The following is a 19,795-nucleotide window of genomic DNA, read 5'->3' as shown; positions in this document are numbered from 1 at the left end:
TCAAGAATGACTAAAAAAATACTAGGAAGAAATAATTAAAATGAGGAATCTAAGATCTTAATTTTTATAACATTTTAATACCAAATCTTAATTTCTGTTATAAATGTTACTTGATTCTCCACAATAACAATAAAACCATTAAAATGGAGGAAGTTTTTTCTCCCCTTCTTATTATTTCTTTCCTTCCTTTATTCCTCTTTTTTCTTTCATTATCTTTTAATTTGCTGGGAGATCAGCTGTGAACTAAGCAGAAATTTGTTACTCAATGGATAATCCTAGTGTGAAAGAAACTCCAAAAGCTTGAAGAGGGGCTCAGCCACAGAGAAATGAGAAAGAAAAAATATGGACTTCAAAAAGGGATAGATTTTCCTGAAACATGTGTTGGTGTTGGGCCAATGTGGGCAGTGTGGCTTCTCCTGCTTGTTATTTCATGCACAAGAAAGGAAGTCCATAATTTACAGTAATTCTAAATTTCTACAAAGTGATTTTAATTTTCCCAACATTGATCTATGCTTTGAGATCCATATCCCAATAGTACTTAAAATGTTCAAGCAATATGCACTGGAATGACTTGGAAGACATTTCAGATCTTTTTCTCTTTTAAAAGGAAAAAATATGGCTTTGGTGTTATTGTAGATGGGCCTTTTATAAACTTATTTTCTTTTCAGAATCATTTGAAATTCTGAGAAAAAAGAGTCTATATAAAGCAATATGTGAGCATTTTTTTACTTTTTGTTAAGACTGTACTCAGGGGAAAAATGCTAGACAAAACTCATTTTCAAAAGCAGACTGGCTTGTAATTCTAGATTGAATGTAAATAAGTGAATTGATGGCTGGAGCTTTCTTTGATTTTATAGATAAAGATTTTTTTTTAAAAAAGTCATTCACTAGAGTACTTCACACTTGGCAATGAGGATGGCAGGTGAACATTCCAGCATCCTATGTTAGAAGTGGCTGCTATGAATACTTCCTAATATTTGTAGTTAAGGTGTGCTATTCATTTTACTTCAGCTCTAACCCTCCCAGACATCTAGAAAATAGAGTGCTCTACCTCATTTCATTACTGCACGGAAATGGCTCATTCTACTTGATGTCTATGTTTTTTTTTAAAGTTAGGAATATTAATTCCCTGCCAACACTCACAGTTCATGTTTGGATCATATGCTCTGATCTAAGAATAAATAAAGCTTGACATTTAAATAATCATGGCATCTAAAAAACATAACAAAATATTAACAAGGTAAACAACAAAAACACATCAAAACTTTAGTGTTTTAGTTTCAGTGCTATTTATTGTAATGTATATTGGACTTCTATTGGCTATTATATGATCAGATAATGATGCAATATGGGTAAACAAATCAATAAGACTCTAATCTTAAAAAATACTAATAGTTGAAGATTAATTGACTGGTTAAAAATGAAAAAAAAAATAATGTAAGCTAACTTCTTAAAGGCCCACCACCACACTCTAATCACATAGATGTTTGAGTTAACACAGCTAAACTATATCCAAACCATAGCGACATCCGTGGACCCACGGCCACACCATGGGACCCAAATCATGCCATGAGCTACACATCACCTTGGTTAGTGTGAGCACTCCTTTAGAAAATGAGCTGGGATTTTGTCTCCTTTGCTTTGTGAAAAGAAGAATTAGACTGTAAGAGAGAGATGTAGATAGGGAGTAGTCCTGTAATTAATAGTGTTGTATTGAGAAGGAGTTAAAAAACTTCTTTTATTAGACAAAAGGCAAAAGTTCAAAAGCTAAACTACACAGTTTTGTGTAAGGGCAAGCATTTGAGAAAAGAAGCCAAGAATCTCACACACTTTGACCCAAGAATTGTAGAAACAATGGGAGGAAGACTAGTGTGCAATTTTTTTTAATCTCCTTTTATTTTATATTTTTACATTTATTTACATGTGTATACATTATTTATACCACCCCCCCACCCCCACCCCCTCACTTAGGACCTGTTCCGTCCTCTTGTTCTAGGATTTTGTTGAAGAGAAAACATAACAGATAATAAGACAGATATGTTTTGCTAGTTTGACATAAATATATCTGTACAAAGAGATTCCTAGTGTTGCTTCCATGCACGTGTACTGCAACCCACATTGGTTCACCTCTACCACACTTCTTCTCTACTTCCCAGTCACCTTCCCATAGTGGCCTGCCAATTTAAGATTACTATATTCGCTCCTCTACAGTAAGCACATCAATCACATTTAAGTTTTAGGTTTCCTTTCCTTTCCCTATTTCTCCTATATATGTTCTCCCCTTAGTGTGTGACCCATGTTCAATAATATTACTGCATTTGTTTTAGGTCTATAATCTGCAGATGAGAGAGAACATGAGATTTTTGGCCTTCTGAGACTGGCTAACTTTGCTTAAGATAATGTTCTCTAGATCCATCATTTACTTGTGAATGACAAAATTTCATTCCTCTTTGTGGCTGAGTAAAATTTCATTGTGTATAAATGCCACATTTTCTTGATCTATTCATCAGTTGTGGGGCATCTTGGCTGTTTCCATAACTTGGCTATTGCAAAGAGTGCTGCAATAAACTATTTACAATGAGTGTGCAAGTGCCTTTGTAATAACTTGAGTCACATTCCTTTGGGTATATCCCTAGGAGCAGTATTGCTGGATCATACAGCAGATCTATGTTTAGTTTTTTAAGAAGCCTCCATATTGTTTTCCAAATGGTTGTACTAGCCTGCTTTTCCACCAGCAGCATATAAGGGTTCCTTTTTCCCACATCCTTACCAACACCTGTTGGTGGTGTTTTTGATGATAGCCATTCTAACAGGTGAGGTTGAATCTTAGTGTGGTTTTGATTTGTATTTTCTTTATGGCCAGGGATGGTGAGCACGTTTTCATGTGTTTTTTGGTAATTTGGGTTTTTTCCTTAGAAAAAGTTATGTTTAGTTCAGTTGCCCATTTCTTTATTGTTTTCTGTGGGGATTTCTTCAATTTAGATACCATTTCTTTTTTTGTACAGGAGCTTTTTAATTTCATGTACTTTTTAGTTTTTAATGTCATGTACATCTTTTTCCTTAGTTGCTAGGCTGCTGGAGTTCTACTCCGGAAGTCCTTGCCTATACCTATTGCTTCCAGAGTATTCCCTCCTCTTTCTTGTACTAACTTCAGAGTTTGGGGTCTAATGTTAAGGTCCTTGATCCATTTTGAGTTGATAATAGCACAAGGTGATAGACACGGACCTAGCTCCAGTTTTCTGTAGGCAGATAACCACTTTTCCCAGCAACATTTGTTGAAAAGGCTGTCCTTTCTCCATTGTATGTTTTTGGCACCTTTGTCAAAAATAAGGTGGGCATAGTTTTGTGGATTCATATCCAGGTCCTCTATTCTGTTCCACTCATCTTCATATTTGTTTTTCTGCCAGTACTATGTTGTTTTTATTGCTATGGCTCTGTAGTATAGTTTGAAGTTGGGTATTGTGATACCTCCAACATTGCTCTTTTTGATCAGTATTGTCTTGGATATTTGCAGTGTTTTGTGTTTCCAAATGAACTTTAGGGTAGATTTTTCAATCTCTGTGATGAATAGTATTGGGATTTTGATGGGAATTGCATTGAAAATGTAGATTTTTCCAATCCATGAACATGGGAGATCTTTCCATCTTCTGTAGTCTGCCTTGATCTCTTTTTTCAGTAGTTTGTAGTTCTCATTATAGAGGTCATTTGCATCCTTTGTTAAGTTTACTCCTAGGTATTTGATTATTTTTTGAGGCTATTGTAAATGAAATTGTTTTCCTATATTCTTTCTCAATTTGCTCATTGTTGGTGTACAGAAAGGCTACTGATTTATGAAAGTTGATTTTGTATCCTGCTATATTGCTGAAGCTGTTTATGGTGTCTAGAGTTTTTGGGTGGAGTTTTTTGGGTCTTTGAGGTATATGATCATGTTGTCTGCAAATAGAGATACTTTGACTATTTCTTTGCCTAGTTGTAGTCCTCTTTTTTCTTCTGGCCTTATTGCTCTTGCTATGAATTTCAGGACTATGTTGAACAGGAGTGGGGAGAGTGGGTATCCTTGTCTCATTCCTGACTTTAGGGGAAATGGTTTCAGTTTTTCCCCATTAGTTTAATGTTGGCTGTAGTTTTGTCATGTATAGCCTTTATAATGTTGAGGTACATTCCTTCTATTCCTAGATTTCTTAGAGCTTTTATCATGAAGTCGTGTTGAATCTTATCAAAGATTTCTTATGCATCTATTGAGATGATCAAGTGGTTTTTGTCTTTGCTTTTGTTAATACTCCATATTACATTTATTGATTTATGTACGTTGAAAAATCCCTGCATCCCTGGGATGAAGCTGACTTGTTTATGGTCAATATTCTTTCTTATATATTGTTGGATTTGGTTTACCATTATTTTATGAGGATTTTTGCAAGGATGTTCGCTAAGGAGATTGGCCTGCAGTTCTTGTTTTTGGATGTGTCCTTGTCTGATTTTGGGATGACTATAATGCTGACGTCATAAAATGGGTTAAGAAGTGTTCCTTCTACCATTTGATCCAGCAATACCACTCTTGGGGATATACCCAAAAGACCGTGACACAGGTTACTCCAGAGGCACCTGCACACCCATGTTTATTGCGGCACTATTCACAATAGCCAAGTTATGGAAACAGCCAAGATGCCCCACCACTGACGAATGGATTAAGAAAATGTGGTATCTATACACAATGGAATTTTATGCAGCCATGAAGAAGAACGAAATGTTATCATTTGCTGGTAAATGGATGGAATTGGAGAACATCATTCTGAGTGAGGTTAGCCTGGCCCAAAAGACCAAAAATTGTATGTTCTCCCTCATATGTGGACATTAGATCAAGGGCAAACACAACAATGGGATTGGACTTTGAGCACATGATAAAAGCGAGAGCACACAAGGGAGGTATGAGGATAGGTAAGACACATAAAAAATTAGCTAGCATTTGTTGCCCTTAACACAGAGAAACTAAAGCAGATACCTTAAAAGCAACTGAGGCCAATAGGAAAAGGGAACCAGGAACTAGAGAAAAGGTGAGATCAAAAAGAATTAACCTAGAAGGTAACACACACACACAGGAAATTAATGTGTGTCAATTCCCTGTATAGCTATCCTTATCTCAACCAGCAAAAACCCTTGTTCCTTCCTATTATTGCTTATACTCTTTCTACAACAAAATTAGAAATAAGGGCAAAATAGTTTCTGCTGGGTACTGAGGGGGTGGGGGGGAGAGGGAGGGGGCGGAGTGGGTGGTAAGGGAGGGGGTGGGGGCAGGGGGGAGAAATGACCCAAGCCTTGTATGCACATATGAATAATAAAAGAAAAATAAATAAATAATACATCATAGATTCCATCAAAAAAAAAAAGTGTTCCTTCCCTTTCTATTTTGTGGAAAATTTTAAGGAGTGTTGGCATTCTTCTTGAAGATCTGGTAGAATGCAGCTGTCCGTTAGGTCCTGGACATTTTTGAGGGGGAGACTCTTTATTGCTGCTTCAACTTTATTACCTGTTTTGGATCTATGTAGGTGGTTAATATCTTCTTGGTTCAGGTTTGGATGTTCATAAGTATCTAGAAGTTTTTCCATTTCTTCAAGATTTTCAAATTTATTGCAACATAGGTTCTCAAAGTAGTCCGTGATGACTCCAGGATTTCCTTGGTATTTGTTGTTATCTCCCCTTTTTTACTTTTGACTTTACTAATTTGGGTCTTTTCCTTCCTCATTTTAGCCAGATTTACCAAGGGCTTGTAAATCTTGTTTATTTTTTCAAAGAACCAACCCTTTCTTCATTGATTCTTTGTATGGTTTTTTGGGCACTATTTCATTAATTTTGGCCCTTATTTTTATTATTTCTCTTCTGTTCGTTTTGGGTTTTGCTTGTTCTTGTTTTTCTAGGAGTTTGAGATGTAGGATTAGGTTGTTTGAGATCTTTCTATCCTTTTAATATACACACTCATGGCTCTAAGATTTCCATAGCCTTTGCTGTGTCCCATAGGTTCTGTTAAGTGGTGTTTTCATTTTCATTAGCTTCCAGAAACCTTTTGATTTCCTCTCTTATTTATTCTATGACACACTGATGGTTGAGAAATGTGTTATTCAGCTACCAATTATTTATGTGTTTTCTGCTGTTATTTTTATTGCTGAGGTCTAGTTTAATGCATCTTGATCAGATAGAATGTAGGGGGTTAATTCAATTTTCTTATATTTGGTGGGGCTTGCTTTGTGCCATAAGATATTATCTATTTTGGAAAAAGTTCCATGGGCTGCTGAGAAAAATGTATGTTGTGTTGTTGGATGAAATATTCTGTAGACATCAGTTAGGTCCGTTTGATTTATGGTGCCATTTTCTTCTAGGATTTCTTTGTTGATTTTTTTGTTTGGATGACCTATCTATTGATGGTAGATGGGTATTAAAGTCTCCCGCTACCACCATGTTGGAGTCTATCTGTGCTTTTAAGTCCTTTAGTGTATGTTTGATGAAATTGGGTGCACTGATGTTGGGTGCATATAGGTTGATAATTGCTATTTCCTGTTGATGTATTTCCCTTTTCATTAGTATGAATTGTCCTTCTTTATTTTGTTTGACCAATGTAAATTTGAAGTCTACTTTGTCTGATATAAGTATTGCTACTCCTGCCTGTTTTCAGAGGCCATTGATTAGTAAATCTTCTTCTAGCCTTTCACACTAAACCAGTGTTTATTTCTGTCAATAAGATGAGTCTCTTATAAACCACAGATTGTTGGATCTTCCTTTTTAATCCAGTTTTCCAAACAGTGTCTTTTGATGGGGGATTGAGTCTGTTAACATTCAATGTTAATATTGATAGATACGTGGTGATTCCTGCCATTTAGTTGTTTTTGCTGTTTAAGGATTTGATCATATGCAGTCAAATTTATGCTACTCTCTCATTGTTTGTCTTTTCTTCTCCTGTGGTTTGATGCTTCCTGTCTTCTCATGATTTTGTTTGCTTTCATCTTCTGAGTGCAGAATTCCTTGCAGAATCTTCTGTAGTGGTGGCTTGGTAGTCATATACTGTTTTAGTTTCTATTTAACATGGAAGATTTTTATTGCTCTGTCAATTTTGAATGATAGTTTTGCTGGGTAGAGTATCCTAGGGTTGAAGTTATTTTTCATTCAGTGGCTGAAATATCTTACTCCATGCCCTTCTTGTTTTTAGGGTTTCCATTGAGAAATCTGCTGGTATTTTGATGGGTTTACCTTTATGTGTTATTTGTTTTTTCTCTCTTACAGCCTTCAATATTCTTTCTCTGTTCTCTATGCTTGTTGCTTAAATGATAATATGCTGTGGAAAGGTTCTATTTTGGTCAAGTCTGTTTGGTGTCCTGGAGCCTTCCTGTACTTCAATGGGTAAAACTTTCTCTAGATTTGGGAAATTTTCTATTATTATTTTATTGAATATGTTACATATCTCTTTAGGTTGCACCTCTTCTCCTTTTTCAATGCCCATGATTCTCAGGTTTGGTCTTTTGATGGAGTCTCTGAGTTCTTTCATATTCCTTTCACAACTCTTGAGTTGTTTGACTAAGATTTCTTCTGTTTTTTCTTTAATTTCTATTTTATCTTTGAGCTCTGAGAGTCTGTCTTCCACTTGTTCTACTTTGCTGGAGTGGCCTTCCACTGTGTTTTTTGTTTGACTCTAGGGGGTTTTTATTTCCAGGATTTCTGTTTGATTCTTCTGAGATTTTCCATATCTTGGTTCAACTCCTCTTCTTTAATTTGTGTTGTTCTTTTTAATTCATGTATCTCTCTTTTTATAGTGTCCTTTGTTTCACTTTGATATTTGTTGAAGTCTTGTTTGAGTTCCTTTATTTGTTTCTGTGTCATCTCATGTTCTTTATTTTTGGTGTCTTGAAATTTCTTGAGTGCATCTTGTACATTCTGGCTAACCATGTCTAATATCTTCTCCAGGGAATTTCTCAAAGATTTCTTCTTTGAGGGTTTTTTTGTGTGCATTACACACAAAACATTTATCATTGTTTTGTTGAGGTCAGAAACTGTGTATCCATTTTCTTCATTTCCCACTGAATCCTGTATTGAATTATCTTTTTGAGGTGAGTGGCTTCCATCCCTTCTTCTTCTTCCCATTGGCCCACTTAGAGCTGTGCAACTATATTTTTGGTAGGCTAGTTGGTGGATTTGATTGTCTGATTTATTTCCCTGATTTAATTTTTATGTTGTGGCTGACTTGGTTGTTAGCTAGGTTGATGTGCTCTATCTGACCCTGGTCTGGAGGGGTAATTTAGCAATAACAAGTTCACAGGTTCAATGCCAGACCAGTTGTCGATGTAGTATATAGAAGTTGGAATTGGTAGTGGGGGGTAATGGTTTTTAGGCTAGTTACAGACTTTGGAGATTGGTAAAGGTGGCACTAAGAAAGGGGACCAGGAAAAGGGGTGTTTGGGTTAAGAGGTATAGGAGCTGTTGGGTTTAGTGGTTCTTGTGTGTGTTTGGGTGTATTTCTGTTATTGTAGTGGAGGTGTTTGTGTCAGTGATTGCAGGGGGCTGGGGTTATGTACAGTTGAAACAGTAGGCTAGTCAGCAGGTGGTGAGTATGTAGGAGGGAGGGGTAGTGTGGTGACAGGTTCGGGGAGGATAGGAGGGGAAAGTGAAGACAGGGGAAAGAGTAGATGAGAAGGGGCAGAAAGAGTAGTTGGGAGGGAGAACAATGGATTTTATTAAGGAGAAGGAGGGAGAGTGAAGAGGGTTAGAATAGGTACAAGAGACTAGTGATGATGGGGTTAATAATACAGAAATAAAAAAGAAAAAGAAAGAAAGAAAAAAAGAAATGCAATAAAACTCACAAACTTTTGAACCACAAAAAGTTCAGTCTTTTGGTAAAAGTTCTGGAGTTATTCCTTATGTGTCCAATCCTGGTATTGGTGTTCAAGCAGAAGCTCTGATGTGGTCTCACCAGATGACTGTCTTGTGAGTGGACCTTCTGTCCACAAGGTTAGTTGGAGTTGTGAGGTGAGGTTAGGCTGCCTGCTCATACAGGGTGGTCAGAGTTGTTTTCTGCAGGTGGCAGCTGTGTTGCCCTTCAGCTGCATCTCTGTTTGGTCAGCTCCTCCCCCAGCAAGGTGGGGCAATTCAGTTGTGAATGCTGCCCTTTGTCCCAGAGATCAGCTCTGGGATCCACCCTTGCCTTGACTTGGAAGGTAGGCCTGTCTGCCTGCCCCCATTCTCAGCCTTCACTGCTTTATGGTGCATCACTGAGAGATCGGCATAGAGAGCTCCACTCCTAGCCCCACCCTTGACAGTTCTGCACTGAGAGATCAGCTCCTTGACCCACCCCTGAGCATTTAGCACTAAGAGTTCAGTTCTTTGCCCCACCCCTGTTCTCCAGAGCTGGTTCAGTCTTCCATTCCCATCTCTGATGTTGGTGTTAGATTACAGTTTATGGTTTTCTGTTTTGTTTAGGGGCTGTTCAGTAGGGTTGGATTGATGGGCATGGGAGCCATGTGTGGTGTATGATGCTCACCTGTTTCTTTTGCAGTTTCACACAGGCAGCTTTGGAGTAAGCTGGTGGGGAGAAATGGTGCTGCTGTTTTCAGTGCAGCATGGCACAGGGAGGCTTTCTGTGGGTTGAGGGGTCCAGGATGTTGCAGAGTTTGATTGTTTGGGAGAAGAAAGAAAAGAAAAAAAAAGAGAGAGAGAGAGAGAGAAGTGGCCAGGGGTTTTTTTCCTAGGGAAGGAGACTGGACATGCCTTCTTAGCTGTGCCAAGCAGGATTTTTGTGGCTGTTAGGTGCAATTATAGACTGGTTATTTGGCTAGGAACAATCATAATTACCTAAGTGTAGCTCCAGCATCTCAATGAGGTTTCTGGAGTCTCACCACTTAGGAGATCTGATTCCCTACCTTAGCTACCATTTCCTGTGCAAATTTTTAGATAATTTCTCACTGTAATTTCTCTTCTCAAGCCATTATCTTAAAAGAAAAAATTTCATAGACAAGCGAGAGTCATTAAGGCAGGAAGTAGCTTTTATACCTGGGTCTTTGCCGGAGATTACCTTATGTCTTCCTCATACAATCTTTGCGAGAAGCACTGGCAGTGTAAATGGTTGAAGTAAAAGATTTTGAAGTTGATCTGTCTCCCGAATTGCTTGTATTATGTAAAATATTCTCAGAAATAGTCTAGTAATTGTCTAAGAAGTGTGCCCGAGGAATTGCTAAGCTGAGGATAAACCAGCTGCATATCTAGTACTATAGATAGAGTACCACCAGAGCTAGAAGGGGAGTTGGAAGACAGTCAGGGAATGTATCCAATGCCTTGAGCCAAGAGCACTGGGAGGGTTGAACACAGGCGGAGTAGGGGTGGTGGGGGCAGTGAAGACCAGCTGTGAGCCAAACCAGATCAAATTCAGTCTCAAATGCTAAGAACCAGAGCAGAAACCAGAGCAACAAACAACATTTATATAGATCATAAAAGGCAGAAAAGAATTCCAACTTTTCCTGATTTTGCTATTAACATAAAATAGATCTCAGAGAAGGAAGAAATAGGGTGGTTTCCAAAGGGACTATTTTTATCCAAACAAACTAAAGCAATAACACAAATGAGTAATTTAAGTTTTCGAGTAAGATAAGCTTTAAGAGAGATTAGAACATTTTTGCACGTATTTTTTAAAAAATTTTTATTAGTGTGTTTTAATTGCACAAAACAATGGGTTTTATGACATTTTCATACATGTTATTTCATATGTTAATCATATTCATCCCCCCACCATTACCCTTTTGTTATTTTTCCCTCTAACTAGCTACCACACAAGTTTTGGAGAAAGTCAGTATTGACATAGCTAAAGAAATTTTATTTTCTCTATTCATCTTATTTAAAAGGAAGAGTGTGACCTTATTAAACATAACAAATATTGCATTGTTCCTTTTGCTTCCCCATAAGAAGCTATTTTAATGAGTAGGGAATAAAATGGATGAATTGGTGATTGATAACTGATAAATGGTGCTTCTGCCAAGATCAATGGGGAAACATTGAACTTTGTTCATCAGGAGTCAACATGGCTGTGGGATAGAAAAAAAATCAAATTTCCATTCCTTGTTTTCCTGAATTTACAGATAATGAGTTAGTTAGCAATACAATTCTTATATTTTCTATTATAATTTCCAATATACTTGGCCAAAAATAAAACTGAAGTGTGTGGTGTTTCCAACTCCAGAGTCCTGGATTTTGAGGTATTAATGTGACTTTGTCATTCCTAGTGTGTTCTATAGAGCTATTGCTCATAAAACAAAATCTAGTGAGTTTTGTACTTGTTTCCACCTTGCAAAAAGGAAAGACCCCTTTTTGAATGTTGGGAAACAGGAAAAACTCCTCCCTGAAAGAATTCAAATGAGCAAATGAAGCTACAATCTCATTTTTAAGGACATTTGGCCAGGAGTTTGGTTTGTAATCTTATTGTAAAAAAATCAAGTTCATTTTATGCATGACTAAACAATGAGAAGAATAAATTAATTAAAGTGAAAATACCATTTATAATGCTATGAGGAAAAAAAGATTAGACATCTAGGAATAACTCAGATGAAATGCAAATCTTTTTACAATAAAATTCTAAATCCTAATTACAACATATTAGAGAAGACCCTAAGAAAGCTGTTTGTTACACTCATTGGCAAATTTTAAGTGGGAGAAGATAGTCACAACTACAAAGGAATAGTATCAAGAGAAAATTTTAAATAATGACAAATTTGTAAGAAATACAGAAATAACCCAACTTAAAAATTATAACAAATATAAATGAAGAATTTTTACTTGAGAAGAAACAAAAATAGAATTATTACAAAATACCTTTGTTGATGCCAGGCATAATTGCTCCATTGCCTTTAATTATAGCTAATTTGGAGGCTAAGCTCTAAAGGATTGTGGCTCAAGTCAAGCCTGGGCAAATAATTCCTGAGATCCTATGTCACCTAATGACTGGGTGTGGTGGCACACAGCTGTCATCCCAGCTGTATGGGGAAGCATAAATAGGAGGATCATCCAGGCCAGCCCAGACATAGAGTGACACCTTATCTCATAAATAACCAGAGCTAAAAGGGCCAGTGACTTGTCTCAAGTGGTATGTACCTGTCTAGCAAAAGCGATACACTGAGTTAAATCCCCAGTATGAAAAAAAGGAAAGGAAAAACCCAAGTTTTTTGACAATACCAAATGTTAGAGGTGGTAAGACACACAGAATCTCTAATATGTAGGAGCATAGATAAATGCAAAAATTTTCAATAATTTATCACTGTCTTCTAAAGCCAAACATTGCATATCTGACTAGAGACTAATTCTGCTCCTAAATTTATACTCAAAATTAACTTTGTTCATGTACAATAGGAGACATACACAAGAATATTGAAGAAACATTGTTCAGAGTAGAAATAATACAGGAAACATTCCAGATGTTCATAATGTGAAAAATCTAAATAGGTTGTGGTATCTTTGTACATTGGAATACTATGAAATGTTCAAAATGAAAAGATTAAGAAAACATGCAGAATTGTGTTTAACAAAATAGTATTTACTCAAAAAAAATACAACCTCAGGACTATATAAAGTATAGGAACTTTTAATAAAGAAAAAATAACTAAAATTAGAAATACACTTTTTGGGGAATTGTTTACTACACAACATAAAGAGGAAAGGATGTGCACAATGGACAAAATGCACAATCTTGTCTTCTGAAAGATGAAATCAGGAAAGGAAGGCAGGTTAATGGGATGGAAAACACTGTGCATGAAGATGCATGTGAAATTATTGTCAGGTGGGTTCACGTGTACCTACTACAGAAATGAAAAGACTTACCTAAATATGTAACAAGGAAAAGCATACCATATTCAGGTCACCAATGAAAGGGAGCCACGTTTTGTGGGATTGTTCACAATTCCATGCTTGTGAGAAAATGGAGTTCAAAAGAATTTTAATTAATAGGTAGAGATGAAAAAATAGACAATACCCCCAAACCTGGCTTGATACAGAGAATGAATGACTAATGAGGAAGACAAGATCCATTCTTGTTCAATTAGCCCACTTTACCTAAAGGATGAGGTTATTATGGTAAGACTTTAGAAAGCTTTATGCATGCACGGTGCTATTTTGCAATTTGAAAATGGTTGCACACCATATTTAGCGCTCTGATTTTATTTTTGTTCCCTAGCAGAAACACCAAGGCACATCCTAGGTTTGGCCAATTGCCTCTATGGAGTCCAAAGTGCCCCCATCCTCCTGGGCAGCTTCCAACCACTCCAGTAAGGGTTTCTTCTACATTCAAGTTCTCTGAACAACGTACAGTAGACCCCGGTATCTGCAAGGATATGCTTCCAAAGACTGCAAGTTGAAGAAAAACTGCAAACTGTCAGGCTGCATACAATTTCAACATAACTGATGACAACACAGGAGCGACTGCGAGCCTCTCTGCATCCACTGAGAAGCACACATGGACTCGCTTTTTCATCTTGCTTTGTCAAAACCACCTGTCAAAGATCCGCAAATAGGAAACGCTTACCGTACATGTCATCTGCATGCCACTAAACTATCTAGGTTAAGTCCAGGGCTAATATTTGGAAACTGGATGGATATAACAAAAGGAGTACTTGACATTCCAGAATGTAGAACTTCTTTCCAAGGTCTCCTTCATTAAAATAAACTCCTGGGCAATTGGGATTGTAATAGATATATGCATGGAAACCACACAAATGATACTTACATACAAGGAACTCCAAGGAACTCCCTGTGTAGCTATCTTTATCTCCAACTAGCAAAAACACAATGTTTCTCTTTTTAATCTGTTATGTTTTTTCTTCTACAAAATCAGAGAGCAGGAGGGCGCAACAGGTTCTGCTGTGGGGGAGGGGTGGGAGGGTAGGATGTAGGGAATGGGGTAGGAGGATGAAATGAATACAGTGCAAATACTGTGTACACATGTATGTAAATGCAAAAATGAAACCTGTTGAAGCTGTTCCAAGAATCAGGGGCGGGGCTGGGGGAAGGGATGAAAGAGAGCAGTTGAGGGGGTGAATTCAAGTATGATATATTTAATACATTGTAAGAACCTTTATAAATGCCACAGTTCACCCTCACCCAGCACAATAATAAAAATAAATAAAATAAAGTCCTGGAATCATTTCAAGAATCAAATCAGTGATGCTTCATAGGGCACTCCATAAGAGGTTTATTTAAGGAATACAAAAATGAGTGATTATTGTCTTTATACTATATGATGTTATATTTCTTAATATATACCATAGATTGGTCAAAAGTTATAAAAATAACTTTTTGATGGAGGGATAAGACATTTCTTGGATTTTAACTGCAAAGGAATTTTCTAGTGAGAGGATATATTGTTTATGCAGTGCAAACTGAATATTTGCAGCTACTTGAAATGTAAGATGCTGTAATTTCTGAGGAGAAGCCTAGAGGACCGTTCTGTCTTCAGACTGTCCCTTACTGGAGCCCTCAAGTTGTCCCATTCCCCGTTGGATGCATTCTCAACACAATAACCATCGCACTACTGTCAATCGCTCCCAGTTGGACCGCTCTGGTTCACAGCACTTTGTCTAGCTGAGGGGAAATGGGGCTTTTGAAGAGATAATCTAGTGAGTTAGCTCATTAGCGAATGCGCACGTAAGCACACACTGGGGAAGAAGAAAAGGGACTGGACTGAGTGAGCTGGTAAAAGAATACTAGCATGCTCTCGGAGAAAACTACTGGGACATAGGGTCAGTAGTGCCGGCTCCATCTTCACAACAGAACCCAACAGTCAATGGAAACGGAAACCCAAGTGGTAAGTCTCTGTTATTTCTTTGCAACAGAAATTGTTTCTTTCCAAGTGCTTAAAATCCTGGCCTGATTGTATATAACCTCCATTAGTTAATTCCCATGTCCTCTTTATTGAAATCTAATAAGGGAAATTTTGAACTATAATGTCCGTTTTAGACTCATGATTAGCAATGTGAGATAATCCAAAAGGTTTTAAGTTTCTACATAGGGATGGTGACAGCAATTAACTTATTAAGGAAGACTCTAAAGTACCAGAAAAACAAGACATTGTCATTGTAAACCATTAGATCAGAAGAGCTTGTACTCTGCTCCTGTTCACTTCTTTATTTCAAATGCATTTCCAAATTCTCTGGCATGGTAACCTACATACAGATCTATTATTTAAGTAAAGAAGTTTGGAAGGAAAAACAAACATAAGGCAAAAGGCAAAATACAAACTGGAGCTCAGGTGGGAGAGCACTGTTGAAACAGGAGCAGAAGGGCAGCAGCAGAGGCACTTGAAAGAGGTTACAATTAAATAATAAATGAACAACACACTGAGGGAAGCAGGGGAGTTTGGAAGAAACAAGGTATTCTATACACATTTTGAAGGACACCTATTTTGAACTTTAAGCCTAAAATTGGGAGGAATCCAGGCTTTTGGTAGGAAAAGGCAATTGCCCTGCCAGTCACACAAAGCAGGATAAGCACCCACACATGAAAAAATACAGTGGCAGGTAGTAAGGATATTAATAAAAATGTAAATCATAACCTTAAAAAACAAGAGCGTGTATTTCTTCCAAATAGGCACTGGGACCTTACCAAAATGATAATAGCCAGCAGAAGAAAAGCCAGAGTCTAGTTTGAAGTAAAGTAGAGCAGGCATCGTTGTTTATAATCTAGCCTCCATTTGGTGTTCATAAAGTGGCTAAGTAATAGTTATGAAATGTCAAAAGTGCAAAGTGTGAGCTCTGTACTGAGGTTTAGGAGAAGTGAATTAAAGTACTTTACATAGAAAGAGAATTAGTTAAAAGTAACAATTAATGCCTAATAAAATATATTATTTTAATGTCAATATATAAAATTAAACACATTAAAATGGCCAAAGACTGGGAAAATAGCCTTGCAGCAATAACAATATTAGGCAGTATAGTTACATCTTAGTGTTATCTTTGAATAGGGAATTCTTGACAGTTAATGTATGTAGTCCAATTTGATAAAAAGTGTCCATAATCCAACAATTAATGGAAGAGATTTATGTAAAAAACTAAAATGAAAATTTAAAAAACCTCTAATATGATACTTAAATAAAATGATATCTTTAACACTTGACTTACTATTTCTCTAGTAATGCTCAAAGCACAACACTGTGCTGTCCACACAAAGATTAGGTGAATTGTGTGAAATGTGGAGTTCCGATTCTGTCCATCCTTCACCAGTTGGAAGGTGCAGCCAGAGCAGAATTCTAAGTCACTGGAATAAAGTTATGAACATCCAAAACAGTTCTGTGACTCATTAAAAATGAGTATGGGAACTTGATGTCATAAGACACATTTAAAAATGTACCACACTTTCTTACAAAGAAGGCTATTCAGGGACCGAGGATGTCCTCAATGGTAGAATGCTTGCCTAGCATGAAGGACACACTGGGTTTGATCCCAAGCATTGCAAATGAATACATTTAAAGTAAGTAAGCAAAAAATAAATTTTTAATGAGTAAAAAAAAAGTGTATTTATTCCAATAGTGACTTATTCTGAGAGTCTTAAAAAAAAATAGTAGCTAGGTGCCAGTTATTCACGCCTGCAATCCTAACTACTTGGAAAGCTAAGATTGGGAGGACTGCAGTTCAAGACCAGCACAAGCTGAGAGTTAGGAGTCTCCACCTCAACCAGTAGTCGGGCATGCCTGTCATCCCCACAACAGTAGGAAGCATAAAATAGGAGGGTCCCAATCCAACTGGCCGGGGCAGAAAAATCCTATCTCCAAAATAACCAGAGCAAAAAGAGCTGGAGTCATGGCTCAGGTGGTAGTGAGCCTGCCCAGCCAGCTCTGATCCCTGAATTCAAGCCTCAGTATCTCAGTTGTGGAACCTTTTTCTAGACCTGCAATGATGATGAGGATGATGAAGGAAAGGCATGTGGGTGACTGTCCGGCCAGGGGTCAGAGGGGTGCGGAGGATGGAAGTGCGCTGCATATACACATATGAAGACAGCATGAGGGAACCCACCAGACACTGTTTGAGAAAGGGGGTGAACTTGTTCAAGGTGCACTGTACACATGTATGGAATTATCACAAGAAAATCCCCTCATACATTAATGTATGATAATTAAAAGTGAAATAAAAATTTAAAAAAGAAACAGTATGGTCAGAAAAGACCAATCATAGAAATCAAAAGGTAACACTACACTTTCCGAGAGAATAACCCTTTTCAGACAGCGATGGAGTACTTCATTCCATCCACACAGAAGAGTCTCATTCTTAGAATTTACTTTTCTTCTTCAAAACTTACCTAGTTACATCTCAAAACAGCTTTTTCAGTGAATACAACCTTCTTGTTTATATAAACATTGTCCAGCAGGTGACTGCTTCACAAACTAGTGAGAACATAATCATGACTTAAGGAGCCACTAGCACTCAGTGCAGAATTTGACTGACCTGAGATTCCGCAACCTGTTCAAGAGTTTGACACTAATCACGAGTCGATCCCTTCGTTTATCTCATCACTGGTGTGCGTGGAAAACAGCAGCAGCATGGACTGACCAAGAAATGATTAGAGCAAATACCATTACCTTTGCAGGTGGGACAAACTTGTCTCATCCTCAAAGGTAACTCAAGTATTTCCTCCTCTGTGAAGACTTTAGGGCCCATTTATCTCTCCTATGTTGTCCTTTGTGCTTGCTTCAAGACCTCTTTGCACATCCGTCTGCAGAGCTTGTCACATTGCTGTGTTTCATGCTCCTCCCTCTGCTTCTTGAGAGAGCTTTGCACAGGTTAAAAGGGTCTTTAAGTGCTTTTGCAATGAACAGAAGACAAATGAAGGATGTGATTTGCTGTATTGTGATCTGAGAAGTAACTCGTACAGAGTCTGGGCAGGCTCAACTACCTTTCTGATGACATCAATCCGTAACTTTCTGAGTGAACAGTAACTCAGATCACTTCGCACTGTCAATCCATCAAACTAGCTGTTCCTACTTAAACCCTTCGCCTTCTTCAACATCAATTCAGATGTATCCTCCATTCTAAAGACTTCATTTCTTTTCTTTTATTGTTGTGATGTGTGGGGGTACATGTGGCATTACACTGGTTCGTATAATGTATCAAATACATATTGGCTGCATTACTTTATAACATCCCCTATCATGTTTTCAATGACCTTATTTCATTTGTGTAATATTTTTAAAAAATTTTCATGCAACTTTCTTTTCTTACTAAAATTTGATATCCCAGAAAGCATGGGCTGTCACTTCAAGAAAGAATCCTTTTTGTCCACATCAGCTCAGTACTTTGCCCAGAACTCAAAAATTGCTGGTTTTTATTAAGTTAAATGGCTATATCTTTATCATTCAGAAAAATCAAAGAAAACATTTGTGCAACATGCCAAGTCTTAAGAATGTTCTCTTAAAAATAAATCTCTTAATACATTGAATATAGCATATATGAAAATAAATGCTCAAAAATGCTTTCTCTCCATTTTTTTGTTAAATTAAGAAATATTTACCTTTTATGAAATTGGATGTGAGACAAGGTTTATAAGAAGAGAAGTTTGTTTGTTTGTTTGTTTTGGCAGCACTGGGGTTTGAACTCAGGACCTCAGCTGGTTAAACAGATACTCTACCACTTGAACCATGCTGCCAGCCCCAAATGTCTGTTTTTTGTGGGAGTTAGTTCATCACAATAGTGATGTGAACCCCAATTAGTGGTAACAAACAGCTCAAGAATGAAATCATCCTTGAGGTCAAAATCAACCTAGACTTTTTACTGTGGTTAATTTTTACTGAATGTTGAATGAGATTATGCTCCTGAGTCATTGGAAATTTACAACTTGAAAAACTTCATTTTCTTTAAGATGCTCACTGCATATCATATTTTACAACTAAAAAGTCACCTCTTGTCAGATCTAGACACTTAGGTGACCCATAAATTTCAAAATCATATCATGGAGAATGAAAGTGTAGTAATCCTTTTGATTTTCTATACAAGATATTACTTTTCCCAATGGATTTAAGTGCCACACAACTGATACTCATGGAGTTTTACTTTTCAAATCTGGACTGTTAGGTTAAAATATAAAATCTTTAAAAAGTTAAAGTCAGACAAAGGCAAAGTCATAGGGAAAAAGGTTTGATTTGGCAGTGGGTACAGAAGTGGAGGAGGGTTCTTGGAAGCAATTTGGTACAACCCCTTAATTTATGGATGAGGACCATTTAGGACATTAGAAATTAAGAATTTTCTAGGGATCTCTGGGCATAAATGAGAAAACCAGAGTTTAGTTGGTGCCTTAAAATCAGTGTCATTTACAATGCCTATCTTGGTCATTGGTAAAGTGTAGGCCTCCAAACACTTCCATCCTCCTTTCTCTTTATTCTGTCACTGCTATAAATAAAGGCACCATTACAGAGTGGATAAGAATGTGACTCATGCAGCAGACAGTGCAGATCTGTGATTAACAGGCAAATTGCAGGACTTCTCTGTGCCTTGGATTGCTAATGTATAAGCAAGGTTTGTAAGCATAACTTTTGGTCTATTGGGAAAATTAATAATTTAATGCATGCCTTTTTGCTACTTTGTTGCTCACATTGAGATAATTATTCAGAATATTTATCAATCTCTATTGAAACTGGTCATACAATCTAAGATGCCAAATTACAATTTATAACTGAAGATATTCTAATATTTTAATTCATGTAATATTTATAACTGTTAATGGTTTAAAATATTTTACCTGTCAAATACAAAGATTTCATTTTGAGTTCTTTTACTTCCTTAAATAGTAATGGAAATGC

The 19,795-nt window shown here is 37.0% G+C and overlaps 1 long non-coding RNA gene across 1 annotated transcript in view; it reads left to right on the top strand.

The window, feature by feature from the left end:
• LOC141424114 (uncharacterized) overlaps positions 1-13,854 on the top strand; it is a 196,962-nt gene extending 183,108 nt beyond the window's left edge. Inside the window, exon 4 of the long non-coding RNA XR_012448981.1 lies at positions 13,190-13,854. This is a non-coding gene — a long non-coding RNA (uncharacterized lncRNA). The remainder of the gene's footprint in view (positions 1-13,189) is intronic.
• The last annotated feature ends 5,941 nt before the right edge of the window (positions 13,855-19,795 follow it).

Source organism: Castor canadensis, chromosome 6 (genome assembly GCF_047511655.1).
Source record: "Castor canadensis chromosome 6, mCasCan1.hap1v2, whole genome shotgun sequence".
Lineage (NCBI taxonomy): Eukaryota > Metazoa > Chordata > Mammalia > Rodentia > Castoridae > Castor > Castor canadensis.
This window is presented reverse-complemented; position numbering and strand designations above follow the sequence as displayed.